Source organism: Salvelinus fontinalis, chromosome 22 (genome assembly GCF_029448725.1).
Source record: "Salvelinus fontinalis isolate EN_2023a chromosome 22, ASM2944872v1, whole genome shotgun sequence".
Classification (NCBI taxonomy): Eukaryota; Metazoa; Chordata; class Actinopteri; order Salmoniformes; family Salmonidae; genus Salvelinus; species Salvelinus fontinalis.
This window is the reverse complement of record NC_074686.1, coordinates 33,125,003-33,152,456: the sequence shown is the minus strand read 5'-3', so window position 1 is coordinate 33,152,456 and position 27,454 is coordinate 33,125,003. Positions and strand designations below refer to the sequence as shown.

The 27,454-nt window shown below is 48.2% G+C and overlaps 1 protein-coding gene across 2 annotated transcripts in view; it reads right to left on the bottom strand.

Moving 5' to 3' along the window:
- Window positions 1-22,680, bottom strand: part of LOC129820223 (solute carrier family 45 member 4-like) — an 83,413-nt gene extending 60,733 nt beyond the window's left edge. For both annotated transcript variants that reach the window (XR_008754165.1, XM_055877237.1), the window contains exons 1-2: window positions 22,408-22,680; window positions 20,349-20,470 (exon numbers count right to left, since the gene is read on the bottom strand). The gene's annotated coding sequence lies outside the window, so the exon portion shown is untranslated. The remainder of the gene's footprint in view (window positions 1-20,348; window positions 20,471-22,407) is intronic.
- Window positions 22,681-27,454: the final 4,774 nt, after the last annotated feature.

The window sequence follows — 27,454 nt, the reverse complement described above, 5'->3', positions numbered from 1 at the left end:
TGTGTGTGTGTGTGTGTGTGTGTGTGTGTATACGTGAATGTGTGTTACTACTTGACTGACCCAAATAGAGGCCCAGATATGGATTACACTGGGCATACTGAGGAGTCAGGAGGCCAGCTAACCAACCAGGCAGGCAGGGGGAGGACAGGGGCACAAATAACCACCAACCACAACACACCCAGGGAGAGCTGGGCGGACTGGTGACGCCTTACTCAGGATTTGCCATTTATATTTGAATTGTTGTCCTTGTACTCGCATGCATTTCAATGCCTTTGATGAGGACAGTCAGGCTGTATACCCATTGATCAATTCATCCATGAGCCATCTGAATTATTGGACCGTGTTGCATGGCGGCAATTTTTAAGCTTGGTGACTCACTGACAGTCCATAGAAATGATTGAAGATGAATGATTGCTGAGCTACCGAGGTTAGATGGTCGGCTTAGGGGAGTGAGCTGCTTTAACCTTCTGATCACAGAGCCATTTACAACTCCCTGCCCCGCATACCACATCTCTCAAGGTCAGGTCACAGCATACCACATCTCTCAAGGTCAGGTCACAGCATACCACATCTCTCTAGGTCAGGTCACAGCATACCACATCTCTCTAGGTCAGATCACAGCATACCACATCTCTCTAGGTCAGGGCACAGCATACCACATCTCTCTAGGTCAGGTCACAGCATACCACAGTATACCACATCTCTCTAGGTCAGGTCACAGCATACCACATCTTTCAAGGTCAGATCACAGTATACCACATCTCTCTAGGTCAGGGCACAGCATACCACATCCCTCTAGGTCAGATCACAGCATACCACATCTCTCTAGGTCAGATCACAGCATACCACATCCCTCTAGGTCAGGTCACAGCATACCACATCTCTCTAGGTCAGGTCACAGCATACCACATCTCTCTAGGTCAGGTCACAGCATACCACATCTCTCTAGGTCAGGTCACAGCATACCACATCTCTCTAGGTCAGGTCACAGCATACCACATCTCTCTAGGTCAGGTCACAGCATACCACATCTCTCATGGTCAGGTCACAGCATACCACATCTCTCTAGGTCAGGTCACAGCATACCACATCTCTCAAGGTCAGGTCACAGCATACCACATCTCTCAAGGTCAGGTCACAGCATACCACATCTCTCAAGGTCAGGTCACAGCATACCACATCTCTCTAGGTCAGGTCACAGCATACCACATCTCTCAAGGTCAGATCACAGCATACCACATCTCTCTAGGTCAGGTCACAGCATACCACATCTCTCAAGGTCAGGTCACAGCATACCACATCTCTCAAGGTTAGGGAAAAGTTCTGATAATATGTATTTTTTACATCATGAAATTAAAACCAATTTAGGATGCTCAGTTTTTTTGTTTCATAGTCATAGACTAGTTATTGTATTTCTTAGTCCCATTCCCTCCCTTGATGGCTTGGCATCTCATCAACTCTGAGAACACCATGGCGACGTGTAGCCTACTGTGCGTACTCATTACAGTATTCATTTCATCTCCAGCTCAGACAAGATGCAGATTTGCTTAGGGAAGTGGCAGCAGATGCATTTGTTGAGACTCTCTCCCACGATAGCCTGATAATACAGTAGGACTGTAAACAATGTGGATCAGGTTGTGTGTGTGTGTGTGTGTGTGTGTGTGTGTGTGTGTGTGTGTGTGTGTGTGTGTGTGTGTGTGTGTGTGTGTGTGTGTGTGTGTGTGTATGTGTATGTGTGTGTTTGTGTGTAGCACTGCTGCAGCAGTGTTGCTGCAGTGGGAGAGTGGGTGGGGCCGTGAGGCTGGGAAAGAGGGCGTCCACGTGTGCCAACGTTAACAGGGAGTATGACAAATCCCCCTCCCACTCACCAGAACACACACTCTCTCTCTCTCGCACACACGACCATACACACACACGCATGTCCGGAGACACTGCATACACACCACACACCCGCCCACCCACCCCCACACACAGGGGTGGGGAGGAATTAAAGCAGTCACAATGTGCCATGTGGATCAGTAAGTCTGCAGTTTTAGCAGCTTGAGGTGCGACGTGTCAACAACAACCCTGCCTTGTGATTTATAATGGTAGATTTAGCTCACAGAGAGCAGTGGGACCAACTGCTGCGTCAACAATCCATATTCTTAAAACTTTAAATATAGGAGACCAGTTAGAGTGTAAGACAAGAAAATGAAGCACGTTCTCAAGTGGTGTTGGTAATTTATGCAGCTATGCTGATCCTACCAAAGGTCTCTGTGAGAATGGAGTGCTTGTCTGAGTAAATGGACAGGCTAATAGAAGTCTTCCCAACATTAGGGCAGAAGACTGCTATACCCAAGAACGGACCGCAGCTATATTTCTCTGAGGTCCATTCTTGGGAGTTGCTTTTTCATGAAATTTGGTAAAAATAACATACAGTATATCTCTGCAATGCCTCCCTGGGGTGTTGGTCAGGGAAGCTCGTTGAGGCCCTCATGAAAACGGTTCATAAATCCCCCTCTCGCCGTATTCTGTTTCCCCCAAAAGGAAACAGTCATAAACACAAGTCTTGTAAAGTTGGCCTACAACTTGTCATGCACAAATAAATCATTAACAAATCAATCGAAGGAAAAGGGGAACGTAGGCCTCGTCAGGGTCTTCGACCCCTTAGTGGTGTGTGCCTAAGTTGCTGTGATCAACCACAGCAAAGAGATGGGATCACTACTGAAGGAAAGGTCCTGGATCACTACTGAAGGAAAGGCCCTGGATCACTACTGAAGGAAAGGCCCTGGATCACTACTGAAGGAAAGGCCCTGTATCACTACTGAAGGAAAGGCCCTGTATCACTACTGAAGGAAAGGCCCTGGATCACTACTGAAGGAAAGGCCCTGGATCACTACTGAAGGAAAGGCCCTGGATCACTACTGAAGGAAAGGCCCTGTATCACTACTGAAGGAAAGGCCCTGTATCACTACTGAAGGAAAGGCCCTGGATCACTACTGAAGGAAAGGCCCTGGATCACTACTGAAGGAAAGGCCCTGGATCACTACTGAAGGAAAGGCCCTGTATCACTACTGAAGGAAAGGCCCTGTATCACTACTGAAGGAAAGGCCCTGTATCACTACTGAAGGAAAGGCCCTGGATCACTACTGAAGGAAAGGCCCTGGATCACTACTGAAGGAAAGGCCCTGGATCACTACTGAAGGAAAGGCCCTGTATCACTACTGAAGGAAAGGCCCTGGATCACTACTGAAGGAAAGGCCCTGGATCACTACTGAAGGAAAGGCTCTGTATCACTACTGAAGGAAAGGCCCTGTATCACTACTGAAGGAAAGGCCCTGGAGCAAAATGAGAGTGATATTCAAAGACCATAGAAATAACACGCAGGAAAACATCCAACAAAATCCCTTTCATAGATCCATCTCAGTGGCGCGATGTCGGTGATCTTGATTAAGACCACAGTAGACTGTAACTACTAAACTAACTCAGCCCACAACTAACAATGGACTCCACCTCGAAAAACTCTTACACCACAGTACTTCAGTTAGGAAAGGAAACAGGGAGGAAGGCCCTGTCTAGCTGACAGCCCTGACCCTGGAGTTACACACACAGTACACGCAGAGTGATCGATTGCACTGAAACGTGAACATGCAAACCCTCTCTTAAAAACAAGCAGGCCCGCCAGGCTCGGGGATACAGCCGTCTTCCCCTAACAACAACATAACAACCACGTTCAAAAGTGACAAAGCAGAAAAAAATGGAGGCTAAAAACAACACTAGGAGTTAGCAGAGGTGTAGACTCGAGTCACATGACTTGGACTCGAGTCACAAATATGATGACTTGCAACTCGACTTTGACTTTAACACCAATGACTCGTGACTTGACTTGGACTTGAGCCTTTTGACTCGACCTGACTTGATACCCTCCCCGAGCCCAAATACTAAAAATGATGCTATTAAAAAAGTGTGCGGCGCATCAACTCTTCATTTAACGGATTAAAGTTTGCATCGGACAGCAGCCAATCAAATTGTGCCAGCTGAGAAAAAGTTGTGTGTGGCAGTGCAGAGAAACGTTGGCGGGTGAATTCAGATGGAGTCCTTGGAAAGATGGCACCCCAAAATTATTATTTTCAGATATAAAGATGACGCTGTATCAACAAAAAACGGATTGCAACTTGCAAAACATGCAGGAAGAAAATTACAGATGGAGGCGCAACAACTTCCAACTTTTTTCGACATTTGAAGCTGCACAAAGAACGGTAAGACGTGGCTAACAGCTATATCACTCGTAACTTTGCCAGTGTAGCATGTTGGCTAACTTAACGTTAAATCAATGAGCCTCCACACAGTCAGTCAGTGCGGGAACGTGATCATTGCACCCAAGATTGAGCTACAACTGGCTAGGCAGTTGGTAGCCTAAATCCTGCCTGATGTTACTGCTGTTCCTAAAACCATTGACATACGTTAGCCTACTGTAACCACACACACAGTGTGTGTGTGTGTGTGTGTGTGTGTGTGTTAAGGTTGGGCGATTGTGTACAAGCCTACATCGCCCGATTGCGCCCCATAGCGATCCTCAATAGTCGTTTACTATTGGGGGGGAGGTGTCTTTCTCATGGCTACCCATGTATTTCCATGGAAATATAACGTTTATTTGGAAAGTAGTAAATATATTTTCAAAAGCATTCATAATTTGCGTAAATGTAATATACTAACTATTACTCTTGCTAAAAATATGAAATGGTATTACATTTGGTGAAGAGCACAGTATGACTTGTTTAGGACTCGAAACTCAAAGTTTAGGATTTTAGACATGACTTGATACTTGTCGGTCTTGACTTGAGACTTGACTCGGACTTGCCTGTCTTGCCTTGGGACTTGATTGCTAAGACTTGAGACTTACTTGCGTGTGCCAGTGCAGAGGTAGGTACTAAACTTTGATTTGATACTTGTAAAACAATGATTTGGTCCCACCTCTGGGAGTTAGGCTTAGGCCCCGCCCCTCCTAGTGAGGACACACTAGTCTGGACAGAGTGTGTGAACAGCCACTCCATAGTCTGATCTGGGAGCTCCTGATATATACACCAGCACTTCTCATGAGGTCAAAGCGAAATCTCCAGTTTAGCATTGGGTTGACCTAACTGCCACACACACACGTACACTACCCACACACGGACGCAAGAATCAACTGCAGCCTATTTGTAGAATAGGCTACTATTTACAACAACAAATGCAACAGCCCTGCGGCAGTCTCACGAAGCCTGCCTTAAACCAACATATAATAGATACATAGCGTGACTACAGATTAACACTAAAGTGGTGTTATTGCATGCACCATTCAATGTAGGCTAACTTCCCGCATCTCATCCTGGCTATTCAGTATTGTGCCTTAATTGGTTTTCCCGGAGCCTGGTGGTGACATCAACTCAATGAACTTTAACTATAGATAACCCTTTATTTCCCTATGCAAATACCCTGCGCTCTGTTTAATCCCAGCGTTCGTGGCATGCTCCACACAGGACACACACAGCACAATGAGCAGACAGACAGACACTGACTGATGCTGTTAATAGGCCATAGTATAGGTACCGTAGGGGCAGTAGGTACTGTAGGCGCAGTAGGTACTGTAGGGGCAGTAGGTACTGTAGGCGCAGTAGGTACTGTAGGGGCAGTAGGTACTGTAGGTACTGTAGGGGCAGCAGGTACTGTAGGTACTTTAGGGGCAGCAGGTATTGTAAGTACTGTAGGTACTATAGGGGCAGCAGGTACTGTAAGTACTGTAGGTACTATAGGGGCAGCAGGTACTGTAAGTACTGTAGGTACTATAGGGGCAGCAGGTACTGTAAGTACTGTAGGGGCAGTAGGTACTGTAGGGCAGTAGGTACTGTAGGTACTGTAGGGGCAGTAGGTACTGTAGGTGCAGCAGGTACTGTAGGTACTGTAGGGGCAGTAGGTACTGTAGGGCAGTAGGTACTGTAAGTACTGTAGGTACTGTAGGTACTATAGGGGCAGCAGGTACTGTAAGTACTGTAGGGGCAGTAGGTACTGTAGGTACTGTAGGTCCTATAGGGGCAGCAGGTACTGTAAGCACTGTAGGGGCAGTAGGTACTGTAGGTCCTATAGGGGCAGCAGGTACTGTAGGTACTGTAGGTACTATAGGGGCAGTAGGTACTATAGGTACTATAGGGTTCGGCAGGTACTGTAGGTACTGTAGGGGCAGCAGGTACTGTAGGGGCAGTAGGGGCAGCAGGTACTGTAAGTACTGTAGGTACTATAGGAGTAGTAGGTACTGTAGGTACTATAGGGGCAGTAGGTACTGTAGGTACTATAGATACTGTAGGTACTGTAGGTAGTGTAGGGGCAGCAGGTACTGTAGGTACTTTAGGGGCAGCAGGTACTGTAAGTACTGTAGGTACTATAGGAGTAGTAGGTACTGTAAGTACTGTAGGTACTATAGGGGCAGCAGGTACTGTAAGTACTGTAGGTACTATAGGGGCAGCAAGTACTGTAGGTACTATAGGGGCAGCAAGTACTGTAGATACTGTAGGGCCAGTAGGGGCAGTAGGTACTGTAGGTACTGTAGGGGCAGCAGGTACTGTAGGTACTATAGGGGCAGTAGGTACTGTAGGGCAGTAGGTACTGTAGGTACTATAGGGGCAGTAGGTACTGTAGGGCAGTAGGTACTGTAGGGCAGTAGGTACTGTAGGTACTGTAGGGGCAATAGGTACTGTAGGTACTATAGGGGCAGTAGGTACTGTAGGTACTATAGGTACTGTAGTGGAAGTAGGTACTGTAGGGGCAGTAGGTACTGTAGGTACTATAGGGGCAGTAGGTACTGTAGGTACTATAGGGGCAGTAGGTACTGTAGGTACTATAGGGGCAGTAGGTACTGTAGGTACTGTAGGTACTATAGGGGCAGTAGGTACTGTAGGTACTGTAGGGCAGCAGGTACTGTAGGTACTATAGGGGCAGCAGGTACCGTAGGTACCGTAGGTACTGTAGGTACTGTAGGGGCAGCAGGTACTGTAGGTACTATAGGGGCAGCAGCTACTGTAGGTACTGTAGGGGCAGTAGGTACTGTAGGGGCAGTAGGTACTGTAGGTACTATAGGGGCAGTAGGTATTGTAGGGCAGTAGGTACTGTAAGTACTGTAGGTACTGTAGGTCCTATAGGGGCAGCAGGTACTGTAGGTACTGTAGGTACTATAGGGGCAGTAGGTACTGTAGGTACTATAGGGGCAGCAGGTACTGTAGGGACAGTAGGGGCAGAAGGTACTGTAAGTACTGTAGGTATTGTCGGTACTGTAGGGGCAGTAGGTACTGTAGGTACTGTAGGTCCTATAGGGGCAGCAGGTACTGTAGGTACTGTAGGTACTATAGGGGCAGTAGGTACTGTAGGTACTGTAGGTACTATAGGGGCAGCAGGTACTGTAGGTACTGTAGGTGCAGCAGGTACTGTAGGGGAAGTAGGGGCAGGAGGTACTGTAAGTACTGTAGGTACTATAGGAGTAGTAGGTACTGTAGGTACTGTAGGTACTGTAGGGGCAGCAGGTACTGTAGGGGCAGTAGGGGTAGCAGGTACTGTAAGTACTGTAGGTACTATAGGAGTAGTAGGTACTGTAGGTACTATAGGGGCAGTAGGTACTGTAGGTACTATAGATACTGTAGGTACTGTAGGTACTGTAGGGGCAGCAGGTACTGTAGGTACTTTAGGGGCAGCAGGTACTGTAGGTACTATAGGGGCAGCAGGTACTGTAAGTACTGTAGGTACTATAGGAGTAGTAGGTACTGTAAGTACTGTAGGTACTATAGGGGCAGCAGGTACTGTAAGTACTGTAGGTACTATAGGGGCAGCAAGTACTGTAGGTACTGTTGGGGCAGTAGGTACTGTAGGGCCAGTAGGGGCAGTAGGTACTGTAGGTACTATAGGGGCAGTAGGTACTGTAGGGCCAGTAGGGGCAGTAGGTACTGTAGGTACTATAGGGGCAGTAGGTACTGTAGGTACTATAGGGGCAGTAGGTACTGTAGGTACTGTAGGGCAGTAGGTACTGTAGGTACTATAGGGGCAGTAGGTACTGTAGGGCAGTAGGTACTGTAGGTACTGTAGGGGCAATAGGTACTGTAGGTCCTATAGGGGCAGTAGGTACTGTAGGGGCAGTAGGTACTGTAGGGGCAGTAGGTACTGTAGGGGCAGTAGGTACTGTAGGGGCAGTAGGTACTGTAGGTACTATAGGGGCAGCAGGTACTGTAGGTACTATAGGGGCAGCAGCTACTGTAGGTACTGTAGGGGCAGTAGGTACTGTAGGGGCAGTAGGTACTGTAGGTACTATAGGGGCAGTAGGTACTGTAGGTACTGTAGGTACTATAGGGGCAGCAGGTACTGTAGGTACTATAGGGGCAGCAAGTACTGTAGGTACTATAGGGGCAGCAGCAACTGTAGGTACTGTAGGGGCAGTAGGTACTGTAGATACTGTAGGTACTATAGGGGCAGCAGGTACTTTAGGTACTTTAGGGGCAGCAGGTACTGTAGGTACTGTAGGTACTATAGGGACAGTAGGTACTGTAGAGCCAGTAGGGGCAGTAGGTACTGTAGGTACTGTAGGGGCAGTAGGTACTGTAGGGGCAGCAGGTACTGTAGGTACTATAGGGGCAGTAGGTACTGTAGGTACTGTAGGGCAGTAGGTACTGTAGGTAATATAGGGGCAGTAGGTACTGTAGGGCAGTAGGTAATGTAGGGGCAATAGGTACTGTAGGTACTATAGGGGTAGTAGGTACTGTAGGTACTGTAGGGCAGTAGGTACTGTAGGGGCAATAGGTACTGTAGGTACTATAGGGGCAGTAAGTACTGTAGGTACTATAGGTACTGTAGGGGCAGTAGGTACTGTAGGTACTGTAGGTACTATAGGGGCAGTAGGTACTGTAGGTACTATAGGGGCAGTAGGTACTGTAGGGGAAGCAGGTACTGTAGGTACTATAGGTACTGTAGGGCAGTAGGTACTATAGGGGCAGTAGGTACTGTAGGGGAAGCAGGTACTGTAGGTACTATAGGAATAGTAGGTACTGTAGGTACTGTAGGTACTATAGGGGCAGTAGGTGCTGTAGGTACTATAGGGGCATCAGGTACTGTAGGTACTATAGGGGCAGCAGCTACTGTAAGTACTGTAGGTGCTATAGGGGCAGTAGGTAATGTAGGGCCAGTAGGGGCAGTAGGTACTGTAGGTACTGTAGGGGCAGTAGGTACTGTAGGTACTGTAGGGGCAGCAGGTACTGTAGGTACTATAGGGGCAGTAGGTACTGTAGGTACTATAGGGGCAGTAGGTACTGTAGGGCAGTAGGTACTGTAGGTACTATAGGGTCAGTAGGTACTGTAGGTACTATAGGTACTGTAGGTACTATAGGGGCAGTAGGTACTATAGGTACTGTAGGGGCAGTAGGTACTGTAGGGGCAGTAGGTACTGTAGGTACTGTAGGGGCAGTAGGTACTGTAGGGGAGGTAGGGGCAGTACGTACTGTAGGTCCTATAGGTACTGTAGGGGAAGTAGGTACTGTAGGTACTGTAGGGCAGCAGGTACTGTAGGTACTATAGGTACTATAGGGGCAGCAGGTACTGTAGGTACTATAGGGGCAGCAGGTACTGTAAGTACTGTAGGTACTGTAGGGGAAGCAGGTACTGTAGGTACTGTAGGGGCAGTAGGTACTGTAGGTACTGTAGGGGAAGTAGGTACTGTAGGTACTGTAGGGCAGCAGGTACTGTAGGTACTATAGGTACTATAGGGGCAGCAGGTACTGTAGGTACTATAGGGGCAGCAGGTACTGTAAGTACTGTAGGTACTGTAGGGGAAGCAGGTACTGTAGGTACTGTACGGGCAGCAGCTACTGTTGGTACTGTAGGGGCAGTAGGTACTGTAGGGGCAGTAGGTACTGTAGGTACTATAGGGGCAGTAGGTACTATAGGGGCAGCAGGTACTGTAGGTACTTTAGGGGCAGCAGGTACTGTAAGTACTGTAGGTACTATAGGGGCAGTATGTACTGTAGGGCCAGTAGGGGCAGTAGGTACTGTAGGGACTGTAGGGGCAGTAGGTACTGTAGGTACTATAGGGGCAGCAGGTACTGTAGGTACTATAGGGGCAGCAGGTACTGTAGGTACTTTAGGGGCAGCAGGTACTGAAAGTACTGTAGGTACTATAGGGGCAGTATGTACTGTAGGGCCAGTAGGGGCAGTAGGTACTGTAGGGACTGTAGGGGCAGTAGGTACTGTAGGGGCAGTAGGTACTGTAGGTACTGTAGGGGCAGCAGGTACTGTAGGTACTATAGGGGCAGTAGGTACTGTAGGTACTATAGGGGCAGTAGGTACTGTAGGTACTGTAGGGCAGTAGGTACTATAGGGGCAGTAGGTACTGTAGGTACTGTAGGGCAGTAGGTACTGTAGGGGCAATAGGTACTGTAGGTACTATAGGGGCAGTAGGTACTGTAGGTACTATAGGTACTGTAGGGGCAGTAGGTACTGTAGGTACTATAGGGGCAGTAGGTACTGTAGGGCAGCAGGTACTGTAGGTACTGTAGGGCAGTAGGTACTATAGGGGCAGTAGGTACTGTAGGTACTATAGGGGCAGTAGGTACTGTAGGTACTATAGGTACTGTAGGTACTATAGGGGCAGTAGGTACTGTAGGTACTATAGGTACTGTAGGGGCAGTAGGTACTGTAGGTACTATAGGGTCAGTAGGTACTGTAGGGGCAGTAGGTACTGTAGGTACTATAGGGGCAGTAGGTACTGTAGGGCAGCAGGTACTGTAGGTACTGTAGGGGCAGTAGGTACTGTAGGTACTGTAGGGGCAGTAGGTACTGTAGGTACCTTCGGGGTAGCAGGTACTGTAGGTACTGTAGGGGCAGCAGGTACTGTGGGTACTATAGGGGCAGCAGCTACTGTAGGTACTGTAGGGGCAGTAGGTACTGTAGGGGCAGTAGGTACTGTAGGTACTGTAGGGCCGTAGGTACTGTAGGTACTGTAGGGCAGTACGTACTGTAGGGGAGGTAGGGGAAGTACGTACTGTAGGTACTATTGGTACTGTAGGTACTATAGGGGCAGCAGGTACTGTAGGTACTATAGCGGCAGCAGCTACTGTAGGTACTGTAGGGGCAGTAGGTACTGTAGGGGCAGTAGGTACTGTAGGCACTATAGGGGCAGTAGGTACTGTAGGGCAGTAGGTACTGTAGGTACTGTAGGGGCAGCAGGTACTGTAGGTACTGTAGGGCCGTAGGTACTGTAGGTACTATAGGGGCAGCAGCTACTGTAGGTACTGTAGGGGCAGTAGGTACTGTAGGGGCAGTAGGTACTGTAGGTACTGTAGGGCCGTAGGTACTGTAGGTACTGTAGGGCAGTAGGTACTGTAGGGGAGGTAGGGGAAGTACGTACTGTAGGTACTATTGGTACTGTAGGTACTATAGGGGCAGCAGGTACTGTAGGTACTATAGGGGCAGCAGCTACTGTAGGTACTGTAGGGGCAGTAGGTACTGTAGGGGCAGTAGGTACTGTAGGCACTATAGGGGCAGTAGGTACTGTAGGTACTGTAGGGCCGTAGGTACTGTAGGGCAGTAGGTACTGTAGGGCAGTAGGTACTGTAGGGCAGTAGGTACTGTAGGTACTGTAGGTACTGTAGGGGCAGTAGGTACTGTAGGACAGTAGGTACTGTAGGTACTGTAGGTACTATAGGGGCAGTAGGTACTGTAGGTACTGTAGGTACTGTAGGGCAGTAGGTACTGTAGGTACTGTAGGTACTGTAGGGCAGTAGGTACTGTAGGGCAGTAGATACTATAGGGGCAGTAGGTACTATAGGGGCAGTAGGTACTGTCGGTACTGTGGGGCAGTAGGTACTGTAGGTACTGTTGGGGCAGTAGGTGCTGTAGGTACTATAGGGGCAGTAGGTACTGTAGGTACTATAGGGGCAGTAGGTACTGTAGGGGCAGTAGGTACTGTAGGTACTGTAGGGGCAGTAGGTACTGTAGGTACCTTCGGGGTAGCAGGTACTGTAGGTACTATAGGGGCAGCAGGTACTGTAGGTACTTTAGGGGCAGCAGGTACTGTAAGTACTGTAGGTACTATAGGGGCAGCAGGTACTGTAAGTACTGTAGGTACTATAGGGGCAGTAGGTACTGTAGGTACTATAGGGGCAGCAGGTACTGTAGGTACTATAGGGGCAGCAGGTACTGTAGGTACTTTAGGGGCAGCAGGTACTGTAGGTACTTTAGGGGCAGCAGGTACTGTAAGTACTGTAGGTACTATAGGGGCAGTATGTACTGTAGGGCCAGTAGGGGCAGTAGGTAATGTAGGGACTGTAGGGGCAGTAGGTACTGTAGGGGCAGTAGGTACTGTAGGTACTGTAGGGGCAGCAGGTACTGTAGGTACTATAGGGGCAGTAGGTACTGTAGGTACTATAGGAGCAGTAGGTACTGTAGGTACTGTAGGGCAGTAGGTACTATAGGGGCAGTAGGTACTGTAGGTACTGTAGGGCAGTAGGTACTGTAGGGGCAATAGGTACTGTAGGTACTATAGGGGCAGTAGGTACTGTAGGTACTATAGGTACTGTAGGGGCAGTAGGTACTGTAGGTACTATAGGGGCAGTAGGTACTGTAGGGCAGCAGGTACTGTAGGTACTGTAGGGCAGTAGGTACTATAGGGGCAGTAGGTACTGTAGGTACTATAGGGGCAGTAGGTACTGTAGGTACTATAGGTACTGTAGGTACTATAGGGGCAGTAGGTACTGTAGGTACTATAGGTACTGTAGGGGCAGTATGTACTGTAGGTACTATAGGGTCAGTAGGTACTGTAGGGGCAGTAGGTACTGTAGGTACTATAGGGGCAGTAGGTACTGTAGGGCAGCAGGTACTGTAGGTACTGTAGGTACTGTAGGGGCAGTAGGTACTGTAGGTACTGTAGGGGCAGTAGGTACTGTAGGTACCTTCGGGGTAGCAGGTACTGTAGGTACTGTAGGGGCAGCAGGTACTGTGGGTACTGTAGGGGCAGCAGGTACTGTAGGTACTGTAGGGGCAGCAGGTACTGTAGGGCAGTAGGTACTGTAGGTACTGTAGGGGCAGCAGGTACTGTAGGTACTGTAGGGCCGTAGGTACTGTAGGTACTGTAGGGCAGTAGGTACTGTAGGGGAGGTAGGGGAAGTACGTACTGTAGGTACTATTGGTACTGTAGGTACTATAGGGGCAGCAGGTACTGTAGGTACTATAGGGGCAGCAGCTACTGTAGGTACTGTAGGGGCAGTAGGTACTGTAGGGCAGTAGGTACTGTAGGGCAGTAGGTACTGTAGGGCAGTAGGTACTGTAGGGCAGTAGGTACTGAAGGGGAGGTAGGGGCAGTAGGTACTGTAGGTACCTTCGGGGTAGCAGGTACTGTAGGGGCAGCAGGTACTGTGGGTACTGTAGGGGCAGCAGGTACTGTAGGTACTGTAGGGCAGTAGGTACTATAGGGGCAGTAGGTACTGTAGGTACTATAGGGGCAGTAGGTACTGTAGGTACTATAGGTACTGTAGGTACTATAGGGGCAGTAGGTACTGTAGGTACTATAGGTACTGTAGGGGCAGTATGTACTGTAGGTACTATAGGGTCAGTAGGTACTGTAGGGGCAGTAGGTACTGTAGGTACTATAGGGGCAGTAGGTACTGTAGGGCAGCAGGTACTGTAGGTACTGTAGGTACTGTAGGGGCAGTAGGTACTGTAGGTACTGTAGGGGCAGTAGGTACTGTAGGTACCTTCGGGGTAGCAGGTACTGTAGGTACTGTAGGGGCAGCAGGTACTGTGGGTACTGTAGGGGCAGCAGGTACTGTAGGTACTGTAGGGGCAGCAGGTACTGTAGGGCAGTAGGTACTGTAGGTACTGTAGGGGCAGCAGGTACTGTAGGTACTGTAGGGCCGTAGGTACTGTAGGTACTGTAGGGCAGTAGGTACTGTAGGGGAGGTAGGGGAAGTACGTACTGTAGGTACTATTGGTACTGTAGGTACTATAGGGGCAGCAGGTACTGTAGGTACTATAGGGGCAGCAGCTACTGTAGGTACTGTAGGGGCAGTAGGTACTGTAGGGCAGTAGGTACTGTAGGGCAGTAGGTACTGTAGGGCAGTAGGTACTGTAGGGCAGTAGGTACTGAAGGGGAGGTAGGGGCAGTAGGTACTGTAGGTACCTTCGGGGTAGCAGGTACTGTAGGGGCAGCAGGTACTGTGGGTACTGTAGGGGCAGCAGGTACTGTAGGTACTGTAGGGGCAGTAGGTACTGTAGGGCAGTAGGTACTGTAGGTACTGTAGGGGCAGCAGGTACTGTAGGTACTGTAGGGCCGTAGGTACTGTAGGTACTGTAGGGCAGTAGGTACTGTAGGGGAGGTAGGGGAAGTACGTACTGTAGGTACTATTGGTACTGTAGGTACTATAGGGGCAGCAGGTACTGTAGGTACTATAGGGGCAGCAGCTACTGTAGGTACTGTAGGGGCAGTAGGTACTGTAGGGGCAGTAGGTACTGTAGGCACTATAGGGGCAGTAGGTACTGTAGGTACTGTAGGGCCGTAGGTACTGTAGGGCAGTAGGTACTGTAGGGCAGTAGGTACTGTAGGGCAGTAGGTACTGAAGGGGAGGTAGGGGCAGTATGTACTGTAGGTACTGTAGGGGCAGTAGGTACTGTAGGGGCAGTAGGTACTGTTGGGGCAGTAGGTACTGTGGGGCAGTAGGTACTGCTCCATCATTTCCCTGTTTGTGGCCCGCCTGCTAGCACGATTCTTGCCATTCTCCTTCGACCTCTCATCAACGAGCCGTTTTCGCCCACAGGACTGCCGGTGACTTAAAGTCGCTTTGGTGTTTTGCCCACTCTAATGTTCACTTGACCAGTAACTGAATGCCTCGGTGCCCGTCTGCCTGCTTTTTCTGTTGGAGCGAACCATTTTCGTGAATGGGGTGGTATACCTAATAAAGAAGGGCACCTATTAAACATCCCTAAAAGCAGACATTTAACATCCCTATGAGCATGGTGAAGTTATTAATTTTACTTTGGATGGTGTATCAATACACCAAGTTACTACAAATCTACAGGTGTCCTTCTTGTCTCAGTTGCCAAAGAGGAAGGAAAGTGCTCAGATATTCCAAAACATGCATCCTGTTTGCAAATCCAACACAACACATCACTGAGTACCACACTTCATATTTTCAAACATGGTGGTGGCTGCATGATGTTATGGGTATCCTTGTCATCGGCAAGGACTAGGGAGTTTCTTTTAGGATGAAAAGAAACGGAATAGAGCTAAGCACAGGCAAAATTCTAGAGGAAAACCTGGTTGTCTGCTTTCCAATAGACACTAGGAGATAAATTCACCTTTCAGCAGAACAATAACCTAAAACACAAGGCAAAATCTACACTGGAGTTACCAAGAAGAATGTTCCTGAGTGGCCTAGTTACAGTTGACTGAAATCGGCTTGAAAATCTATGGCAAGACTTAAAAATGTCTGTCTAGCAATGATCAACAACCTACTTGACAGAGCTTTTTTAAAGAATAATGTGCAAATATTGTACAATCCAGGTGTGCAAAGTTCTTAGAGACTGCCAAAGGTGACTCTAACATCAATTGGGTGTGAATATTTAGATAATTCTGTATTTCATTTTTCTTTCAAATCATTGCATAAAATTATAAAAACCTGTTTTCACTTTGTCATTATGGGTATTGTGTGTAGATGGGTGAGGAAAGAATATATTTAATCCATTTGGAATTCAGGCTGTAACACAACAAAATGTGGAATAAGTCAAGGGGTATGAATACTTTCTGAAGGCCTATAATTTTATACTTCCATAAATCTAGCCAATCGACCAAGGTCAGGTTATTATAAAACCAAGCCCACGAGTGACTAAAACAAACCTGTTGAATTCCATCATCATACAGTACAGTTCACTGTATTTAATTCCTTGAAATCAGTCCTCAACAGAGTATGCTGGCAGACGTGGCAGACGTCACAATCACACTAGAACTATAATGAGTATACAAAACATTAAGAACACCTGCTCTTTCCATGCAACTCAATATTAGGAAGGTGTTCCTTATGTTTGGTATACTCAGTGTAGACTCTATTTCTATGTTCAGGTATCTGTGCGTAAACTAGGCTATGTCATCATCACCTATCTACTCTTAATCTAAACCATAGACAGTTGACAATGCACAACACAAAAACTATTATGGTTTTCTCACTAACAATTGCACATTCAAATGAATGACAAACAAAACCAGTAATGTTAGGCTTATCTTGTAAAGTCTCCATTCTCTACATCATCACTAAATGAACAATGACCCACCTGTGTGTCAAGATGGTGGCATCTCATATCAACCATATCCAAATAGATCTGGCCCAGGTAAACACTACAAGGAAACCTTTCATACCAAACTAGCCACACTGCATTTGTTGTCTGAGAGGAGATGTTCTCACTCACTAGATGGCTGCTGCCTTAATGTTGTTCTTGAACCACTGCCAAGTCCTGTCACCCAAGCTTCTGAGTGAGTTACCTGGGTTGGAGTGGAGACACATTATGGGAGAGAGGGGTCGAGGGAGGGAGAAAGGGGAGCAAACCACCTGCTTCTCTCATTTCAAGAGGGGCATGAGAATACAAAAACAAAAAAACCTGAGCAGTCTGTCTCCATTGAGAACGACACAGAGCCATGAATCAATTTAGTGACTGATCATCAACAATACTCAGTTATCACCTCACCAGACACACCCATGAATCAATCTAGTGACTGATCATCAACAATACTCAGGTATCAACAATACTCAGGTATCACCTCAACAGACACACCCATGAATCATCTGGGGAAATGAAAGTCTAGCGCCTTGAGAAGCAGAAGCAATGAAAACCCACTGCAGCCTGTAGATATGTCCTTGTTTGAGTTCGCCCTCCCTATCCCTATGCCAATTCTAAAAAAACAAATCAATTCTAAAAGCTTTAACAAGAGCGAGGTATTGTGTTTCATTTGAAAACAGCATCACATTTTGTAAAAGCAGAATATTTCAGGTCATCCTACCCCCCTAACCTTTGACCCCCTGACAGCTAATTCCATGGGTGAAAGCACATGATGATTGTTTTTAGACAGACAACAGAGCACAAGAATGGCGTGAAGAGGACCTAGACCTATTGTGGTCCACTACGGTGGGTACACAGGTAGACCGGCATCTCAGACAGACATTACAGCCCGCGGCAACAACAGGCAGCAGTCAGGTCTGTTTAGTCACAAAAACAAGAGTCAAAGAGCTGACAAACATCACAGCCCTGACTACCAGAGAACTACCAGACAACCTGAATCAAGGTTGAGCGCAGACAGGAACAACACGTAGTGCAGTCTCATCTTAGACTTTCCCATTCAGTTGAGTCAGAATCCTCCTTCTGCTGCAAGGCAGGCTACATAGGAGCTGGACTAACTGAGCTTGTGTTGTGATGCGGCAATGTAACTGGTAATATAACTGCTAATGTAACTGCTAATATAACTGCTAATGTAACTTGTAATATAACTGCTAATGTAACTGCTAATGTAACTGGTAATGTAACTTGTAATATAACTGCTAATGTAACTGGTAATATTACTGCTAATATAACTGGTAATATAACTGGTAATGTAACTGGTAATGTAACTGGTAATATAACTGCTACTGTAACTGGTAATATAACTGCAGCTCTGGCTACCTTATGAGCAGGCTGCATGGTGCGGAGAGAGGGAAAAACAAGTTAATCAAGAGCGAGAGATGGGGAGAAAGACAGTGAGTGGAGGGAGAGAGAGACGGGGAGAAAGAGAGTGAGTGGAGGGAGAGAGAGACGGGGAGAAAGAGACTGAGTGGAGGGAGAGAGAGACGGGGAGAAAGAGACTGAGTGGAGGGAGAGAGAGACGGGGAGAAAGAGAGTGAGTGGAGGGAGAGAGAGACGGGGAGAAAGAGAGTGAGTGGAGGGAGAGAGAGACGGGGAGAAAGAGAGTGAGTGGAGGGAGAGAGAGACGGGGAGAAAGAGAGTGAGTAGGGGGGAAAGAGAGAGACGGGGAGAAAGAGAGTGAGTGGAGGGAGAGAGAGACGGGGAGAAAGAGAGTGAGTGGAGGGAGAGAGAGACGGGGAGAAAGAGAGTGAGTGGAGGGAGAGAGAGCATCCAGCCACTAGCCCAAGAGGCCATCCTAAGTAGTGTTGCACGGCGTTCCGGGTACCACGGTACCAAAACATCATGATACTGTACTTATGATACCAACATTTTAGAATACCGTAGTACCATTTCATATTATACTAGCATATGAAAACAATACTACCCTACCGATCTAAAGAACCCGCTGGTGCCCATTATAAAATGTTTAGAAAGTCAGTTCAAAAGAATTTAAGCAACAGCAACTATGCTATTGTATGACCGGTCCAATAATGCCCACGTGTGGCAGATGTAATCAGCCAGCTGCATCCCCTTTCAGCCATCACTCACCTGGTTCTCCTGTTCATCTATTCCTCCAGACTACACTATATAAAACATCTATTTCTTAGGATCTCGTCACAGTACTTCCGTGCATTCAAATTTTCATTGAAAAAATGCAATTGTGTTCGTTGTCAGTTGCTTATGCCTGCCCATAACATCGCCACCATGGGGCACTCTGTTCACAACATTAACATCAGCAAAACGCTCGGCCACACAACGCCATACACGTGGTCTACCGCTGCGAAGCCGGTTGGACGTAGTGCCAAATTTTCTAAAACGGCTTATGGTAGAGAAATAAACATTCAATTCTCTAGCAACAGCTCTGGTGGACATTCCTGCGGTCAGCATGCCAATTGCACGCTCCCTCAAAACTTGAGACATCTGTGGCATTGTGTTGTGTGACAAAACTGCACATTTTAGAGTGGCCTATTATTGTCCCCAGCACAAGGTGCACATGTGTAAGGATCATGTTTAATCAGCTTCTTGATATGCCACACCTGTCAGGTTGATTAATTATCTTGGCAAAGGAGAAATGTTCACTATCAGGGATGTAAACAAATTTGTGAATATGGAACATTTCTTGGATCTTTAATTTCAGCTCATGAAACATGGGACCAACACTTGCGTTCATAATTTTGTTCAGTATAGGATGATAACTATAATAGACGAAGGTGGAAAATGAAGACCCTTTGCTAACAGGACAGGAGCAGTGTGTATCTGACCTCTACATTCGAACCAGGGCTATTATTAAACCTCAGAAGCATCATGCTGCATGCATGTCACCTGATGTTGATTTAGAGCGACGACAATGTGTCCGCGTGGCCAGAGTCAGGTCTGCTCTCCATCAACAATCACTGTGACATCAACAAGTGAACACAGACAAACAACAAACTATTTCAGCCTGATTTACAGTGCATTCGGAAAGTATTCAAACCCCTTCCCTTTTCCACATTTTATTACATTGGATATTATATGCCCTAATATCCAATGTCTCCCACAACAACAAGTTAAGCAAAAAAATCAAACTATAGGCCTGGGATTAGGGCTACCATTTCTAAACGCACTGTCAATTTAAAATAAAATAATTAGACCTTGTCAGAAGCATACAACCAAAGACAAGATAGCCTAAAACTAAACCTATCATTGTTTTTAAAGAGACTTATTTTGCCCATTTAGGAGGATTTCTCATGCCTCCACATCGAGCAGTCAGCCAGAAAGGTTTAATCAGCTGTTTTAAGCTGCAATGAGGAACACAAAGTGCTGGAGGGACAAGTTGTGTGAGAGTGCAGTCCAGTGACTTCTGGGGTTGTGGAAGAACACTTCCACTTTAGTAGCTGAAGCTCTGACAGTAACCTTTCTGTCATGTGTCGTTGAGGCTTTATTCAGGGTTGGTGACGCAACTTAGAAAGTCTGCAACGAATCAAGAACAAGGGTCTGTGGTTGCCTGGCTCGTGCCATTTCTTTGCCGCGGTGCGAGACCGCCTGCTGAGTCAGCAGGAGTGTTTAGAAATCAATAGCATTAATGGGAAGTAAAGGTTTCACTTCATGACGGTTGAGCTGAAACCAGACCGGACCGGCACAACCCGCATCACTACAGTTCCAGGTCAGGAGAGTGTGTAAGAGGGTGTTTATGGGTTTGTGTATATGTATGTGTGTATATGTACTGTGTGTATGTGTGTATATGTATGTGTGTATATGTATGTGTGTATGTGTGTATATGTACTGTATGTATGTGTGTATATCTATGTGTGTATGTGTGTGTGTGTGTATGTATGTGTGTATGTGTGAGTGTGTATATGGGCGTGTGTGTGTGTGTGTGTGTCTATCTACATGGTCTAGATCTGGTATCTAACCTGAATAGTCTAAAAACGAATGAGTTATAAAAAACACCCAGACAGACTCACCAAAAAGGCCTTAAAAGCTTCATACAGTAACCTCTGCAGACGACTGCATGCAACAGCAGTGGTTCCAAAGACGTCGTACTCCTAGTCCTCTTTGAAAAGAGGAGTAGTGGTCTTCTTGGCACCTGCCAAAGACAAACAAAGCATTGTGGTTAGGTTAGCACACTTTTCTGGAAAGCAAAGAAGTACCCAATGCATCGCCACCCTCGAGGCACTTGGGTAATCAGCAGAAGAGAAAACCTACCGCAGGCTCTCTCTACCCTTCTGTTTTGCATCTCAGCGCAAAACAGCAAAGGGCGATTTACATCTGATTTCAATGTCCTCCACACCAATTCCCTGACATGAACCTGGACGTTGCATTAAATATAGACTCACGATGCAAGTAAATATAGCAGATGTTAAGAACTTGTTAGAGTAATACCAAACAACAAGACATCCACAATCATCCATGGCATTTTGTTGTTCTCTCCTTGAAGTTTAGTGATACATATGCTTTATAGGCTAGATAGTCTATTCTATAATGATAGATATTCTATAATGATAGATATTCTATAATGATATTCTATAATGATAGATATTCTATAATGATAGATATTCTATAATGATAGATATTCTATAATGATAGATGTTCTATAATGATATTCTATAATGATAGATATTCTATAATGATAGATATTCTATAATGATATTCTATAATAATAGATATTCTATAATGATAGATATTCTATAGTGATAGATATTCTATAATTATAACGATACAAGGTGCTTTTAGTTTTATCTTTTGGCTCAGAATTAACTGTGATGCAACTAGGCTATTATGGGGGGGAAGGTATTCTCAAGTATGTGATGGGTAACTTTTCAGGTATGGAGCTGAGCTGACTGTGGGCTGCTTGGTTTGTTTACCCAGCTCAAACACACTCAGAGTGAGATATGTGACATTGTCGCTGAGGGTATCAAAAGCTAGACCTCTCAATTAGCACACTATATTCCACCACTACTCCTACACTCTTTCCGATTGTACTGCTTTAAGTTAGAATACTACAGGTGTATCACTTGTACTGTACTATGCTGAAGAGTAAAAGCTAGAGGTACAAATGTATTTTGAAAAACTGGTCAACAAACAAACTTGGTTGCTTTAACTGTATAATTAACTGGCCTATTTGACAGAATGAAATATGCTATTTAAGAATGTGCTTTGATTATAAATTGCGTCATAATCACCTTACACATGCATATTGCTAATTTGGAGACTAGTGTTGATTGAAATGTCACAATAAATCAATTGTACAGGAGAGAGCGTGGGTTTTTACTTATTCAGCCATGGCTGTGCTGCGGTCGTAGAACGTACAAAATTATGCGAGGCAACAAAACAAATCTAATGAATTTTTGGATTAATGCCATGACAAGACATGGCAAAAAAATCTTGTCAATTTACATTCATATTAGTAATGCATAACAATGTTATTCTGTGAAAACAAATGCAAAACATATAGGCTACTTTTTACAGGCGCACGCGCACCTGTACAGTAACTACAGTAGTTGGACGGGATGACACGGTAGAAAATAGTAGCTAGCTCTCGTGGAATATATTGTAGAGTGCTTTTGAAAGAATTAACGTTATAATGTAAATGGTTATATGAACATTTTATTGTATTATATGAAAAGGTTAACGTGACAATTTGTAATTGACAACTGGCCAATTAACGTTATGCCACCTTAAATCTACTCTGGCCACTGTCAACAGCATCCATCGTAGACAGCTGAACGAGCACTCAAAATGATTATCTAATTAAGACCGCTGTATATTCAACATTATCAACAAACTTGAGGTTGTCAGTTCGTTCATTCTAGTACAGTGTAAAACACATATAGGGAAACGCGTTTATTATAGCCGCCCACGGAACATTTCGATGCTGCTTGTCACACAAGTATAACGTATCGCATAGCTACTGCAACCGTCAAGCGAAACCTTTTGCTGCAGCAAGTAACCTGCGATGCTTGGTAACGATAGTTGGCCAATAATAATAATAATGTAATCTGTTAAAACATGCATTATGCTTACCCAGTTATCCTTATCTCTTTCCTTCGTTCGTAACTGTTGCGATAGTGTTTTTACGTCCCCTCGGAAGGTATTTTGGTGCATCGACTGGATCCTCTGGGACGTCTTGCAGTCAGTCAACCCACAGCTTTAATTTGCCTTTAAAGGAATATCTGTCGGAAATAAGTGTAAAGCCAGCTTCCGCTGACGGAGGTGAGTGATTTGCATAAAGGGGTGTGGTTTTCGATTTAAACGGCGAAAATTAAAACCTGGTGGGCGTGTCCAGAGAACATCTGCATAATTTCACACAATCTCATGTTACTTGCATAGATGAACCTCTGCATTGACACTAAATACTATAACTTTGTTATTAAACAGTTATTAATTCGTTATTATCCGAAAAACGTTACCAGGTAAAGCAACAACAACAAAACACTGTATAAAAGGATGATCTATTATCCAGGCATTGAATTTCTCCTCATCCGGAGTATAGCAGTAGGCACCTCATGCATACTGTGAAGGAGAGATAGTGCTCTCCCCTGCAGAGGGAGGCTGTGACACCCTGATCTGTCTTGTGCTTGTCTCCACCCCCGTCCAGGTGTCACCCATTTCCCCCATTGTCCCCTGTGCATTTATACCTGTGTTTTCTGTTTGTCTGTTGCCAGTTCTTCTTGTCCCCCCCCCCCCCCCCCCCCGTACTCCTGTTCTCTCTAGTCCTTGTTTTCTAGTTCTTTGACCATTCTGCCTGCCCTGACCCTGAGCCTGCCTGCCGTTCTGTACCTTACTGACTCTGCCCTGGATTACTGACCTCTTCCTGCCCTGACCCAGAGCCTGCCTGCCTGCCGTTCTGTACCTTTCTGACACTGCCCTGGATTACTGACCTCTGCCTGCCCTGACCCAGAGCCTGCCTGCCGTTCTGTACCTTTCTGACACTGCCCTGGATTACTGACCTCTGCCTGCCCTGACCCTGAGCCTGCCGTTCTGTACCTTTCTGACTCTGCCCTGGATTACTGACCTCTGCCTGCCCTGACCCTGAGCCTGCCTGCCTTTCTGTACCTTACTGACTCTGCCCTGGATTACTGACCTCTTCCTGCCCTGACCCAGAGCCTGCCTGCCTGCCGTTCTGTACCTTTCTGACACTGCCCTGGATTACTGACCTCTGCCTGCCCTGACCCAGAGCCTGCCTGCCTGCCGTTCTGTACCTTTCTGACACTGCCCTGGATTACTGACCTCTGCCTGCCCTGACCCAGAGCCTGCCTGCCTGCCGTTCTGTACCTTTCTGACACTGCCCTGGATTACTGACCTCTGCCTGCCCTGACCCAGAGCCTGCCTGCCTGCCGTTCTGTACCTTTCTGACACTGCCCTGGATTACTGACCTCTGCCTGCCCTGACCCAGAGCCTGCCTGCCGTTCTGTACCTTTCTGACACTGCCCTGGATTACTGACCTCTGCCTGCCCTGACCCTGAGCCTGCCGTTCTGTACCTTTCTGACACTGCCCTGGATTACTGACCTCTGCCTGCCCTGACCCTGAGCCTGCCTGCCGTTCTGTACCTTTCTGACACTGCCCTGGATTACTGACCTCTGCCTGCCCTGACCCTGAGCCTGCCGTTCTGTACCTTTCTGACACTGCCCTGGATTACTGACCTCTGCCTGCCCTGACCCTGAGCCTGCCTGCCGTTCTGTACCTTACTGACACTGCCCTGGATTACTGACCTCTGCCTGCCCTGACCCTGAGCCTGCCGTTCTGTACCTTTCTGACTCTGCCCTGGATTACTGACCTCTGCCTGCCCTGACCCTGAGCCTGCCTGCCGTTCTGTACCTTACTGACACTGCCCTGGATTACTGACCTCTGCCTGCCCTGACCCTGAGCCTGCCTGCCGTTCTGTACCTTACTGACACTGCCCTGGATTACTGACCTCTGCCTGCCCTGACCCTGAGCCTGCCGTTCTGTACCTTTCTGACTCTGCCCTGGATTACTGACCTCTGCCTGCCCTGACCCTGAGCCTGCCTGCCGTTCTGTACCTTACTGACACTGCCCTGGATTACTGACCTCTGCCTGCCCTGACCCTGAGCCTGCCTGCCTTTCTGTACCTTACTGACTCTGCCCTGGATTACTGACCTCTTCCTGCCCTGACCCAGAGCCTGCCTGCCTGCCGTTCTGTACCTTTCTGACACTGCCCTGGATTACTGACCTCTGCCTGCCCTGACCCAGAGCCTGCCTGCCTGCCGTTCTGTACCTTTCTGACACTGCCCTGGATTACTGACCTCTGCCTGCCCTGACCCAGAGCCTGCCTGCCTGCCGTTCTGTACCTTTCTGACACTGCCCTGGATTACTGACCTCTGCCTGCCCTGACCCAGAGCCTGCCTGCCGTTCTGTACCTTTCTGACACTGCCCTGGATTACTGACCTCTGCCTGCCCTGACCCTGAGCCTGCCGTTCTGTACCTTTCTGACACTGCCCTGGATTACTGACCTCTGCCTGCCCTGACCCTGAGCCTGCCTGCCGTTCTGTACCTTTCTGACACTGCCCTGGATTACTGACCTCTGCCTGCCCTGACCCAGAGCCTGCCTGCCTGCCGTTCTGTACCTTTCTGACACTGCCCTGGATTACTGACCTCTGCCTGCCCTGACCCAGAGCCTGCCTGCCTGCCGTTCTGTACCTTTCTGACACTGCCCTGGATTACTGACCTCTGCCTGCCCTGACCCAGAGCCTGCCTGCCGTTCTGTACCTTTCTGACACTGCCCTGGATTACTGACCTCTGCCTGCCCTGACCCTGAGCCTGCCGTTCTGTACCTTTCTGACACTGCCCTGGATTACTGACCTCTGCCGGCCCTGACCCTGAGCCTGCCTGCCGTTCTGTACCTTTCTGACACTGCCCTGGATTACTGACCTCTGCCTGCCCTGACCCTGAGCCTGCCGTTCTGTACCTTTCTGACACTGCCCTGGATTACTGACCTCTGCCTGCCCTGACCCTGAGCCTGCCTGCCGTTCTGTACCTTACTGACACTGCCCTGGATTACTGACCTCTGCCTGCCCTGACCCTGAGCCTGCCGTTCTGTACCTTTCTGACTCTGCCCTGGATTACTGACCTCTGCCTGCCCTGACCCTGAGCCTGCCTGCCGTTCTGTACCTTACTGACACTGCCCTGGATTACTGACCTCTGCCTGCCCTGACCCTGAGCCTGCCTGCCGTTCTGTACCTTACTGACACTGCCCTGGATTACTGACCTCTGCCTGCCCTGACCCTGAGCCTGCCGTTCTGTACCTTTCTGACTCTGCCCTGGATTACTGACCTCTGCCTGCCCTGACCCTGAGCCTGCCTGCCGTTCTGTACCTTACTGACACTGCCCTGGATTACTGACCTCTGCCTGCCCTGACCCTGAGCCTGCCTGCCTTTCTGTACCTTACTGACTCTGCCCTGGATTACTGACCTCTTCCTGCCCTGACCCAGAGCCTGCCTGCCTGCCGTTCTGTACCTTTCTGACACTGCCCTGGATTACTGACCTCTGCCTGCCCTGACCCAGAGCCTGCCTGCCTGCCGTTCTGTACCTTTCTGACACTGCCCTGGATTACTGACCTCTGCCTGCCCTGACCCAGAGCCTGCCTGCCTGCCGTTCTGTACCTTTCTGACACTGCCCTGGATTACTGACCTCTGCCTGCCCTGACCCAGAGCCTGCCTGCCGTTCTGTACCTTTCTGACACTGCCCTGGATTACTGACCTCTGCCTGCCCTGACCCTGAGCCTGCCGTTCTGTACCTTTCTGACACTGCCCTGGATTACTGACCTCTGCCTGCCCTGACCCTGAGCCTGCCTGCCGTTCTGTACCTTTCTGACACTGCCCTGGATTACTGACCTCTGCCTGCCCTGACCCTGAGCCTGCCGTTCTGTACCTTTCTGACACTGCCCTGGATTACTGACCTCTGCCTGCCCTGACCCTGAGCCTGCCTGCCGTTCTGTACCTTACTGACACTGCCCTGGATTACTGACCTCTGCCTGCCCTGACCCAGAGCCTGCCTGCCGTTCTGTACCTTTCTGACACTGCCCTGGATTACTGACCTCTGCCTGCCCTGACCCTGAGCCTGCCGTTCTGTACCTTTCTGACTCTGCCCTGGATTACTGACCTCTGCCTGCCCTGACCCTGAGCCTGCCTGCCTTTCTGTACCTTACTGACTCTGCCCTGGATTACTGACCTCTTCCTGCCCTGACCCAGAGCCTGCCTGCCTGCCGTTCTGTACCTTTCTGACACTGCCCTGGATTACTGACCTCTGCCTGCCCTGACCCAGAGCCTGCCTGCCTGCCGTTCTGTACCTTTCTGACACTGCCCTGGATTACTGACCTCTGCCTGCCCTGACCCAGAGCCTGCCTGCCTGCCGTTCTGTACCTTTCTGACACTGCCCTGGATTACTGACCTCTGCCTGCCCTGACCCAGAGCCTGCCTGCCGTTCTGTACCTTTCTGACACTGCCCTGGATTACTGACCTCTGCCTGCCCTGACCCTGAGCCTGCCGTTCTGTACCTTTCTGACACTGCCCTGGATTACTGACCTCTGCCTGCCCTGACCCTGAGCCTGCCTGCCGTTCTGTACCTTTCTGACACTGCCCTGGATTACTGACCTCTGCCTGCCCTGACCCTGAGCCTGCCGTTCTGTACCTTTCTGACACTGCCCTGGATTACTGACCTCTGCCTGCCCTGACCCTGAGCCTGCCTGCCGTTCTGTACCTTACTGACACTGCCCTGGATTACTGACCTCTGCCTGCCCTGACCCTGAGCCTGCCGTTCTGTACCTTTCTGACTCTGCCCTGGATTACTGACCTCTGCCTGCCCTGACCCTGAGCCTGCCTGCCGTTCTGTACCTTACTGACACTGCCCTGGATTACTGACCTCTGCCTGCCCTGACCCTGAGCCTGCCTGCCGTTCTGTACCTTACTGACACTGCCCTGGATTACTGACCTCTGCCTGCCCTGACCCTGAGCCTGCCGTTCTGTACCTTTCTGACTCTGCCCTGGATTACTGACCTCTGCCTGCCCTGACCCTGAGCCTGCCTGCCGTTCTGTACCTTACTGACACTGCCCT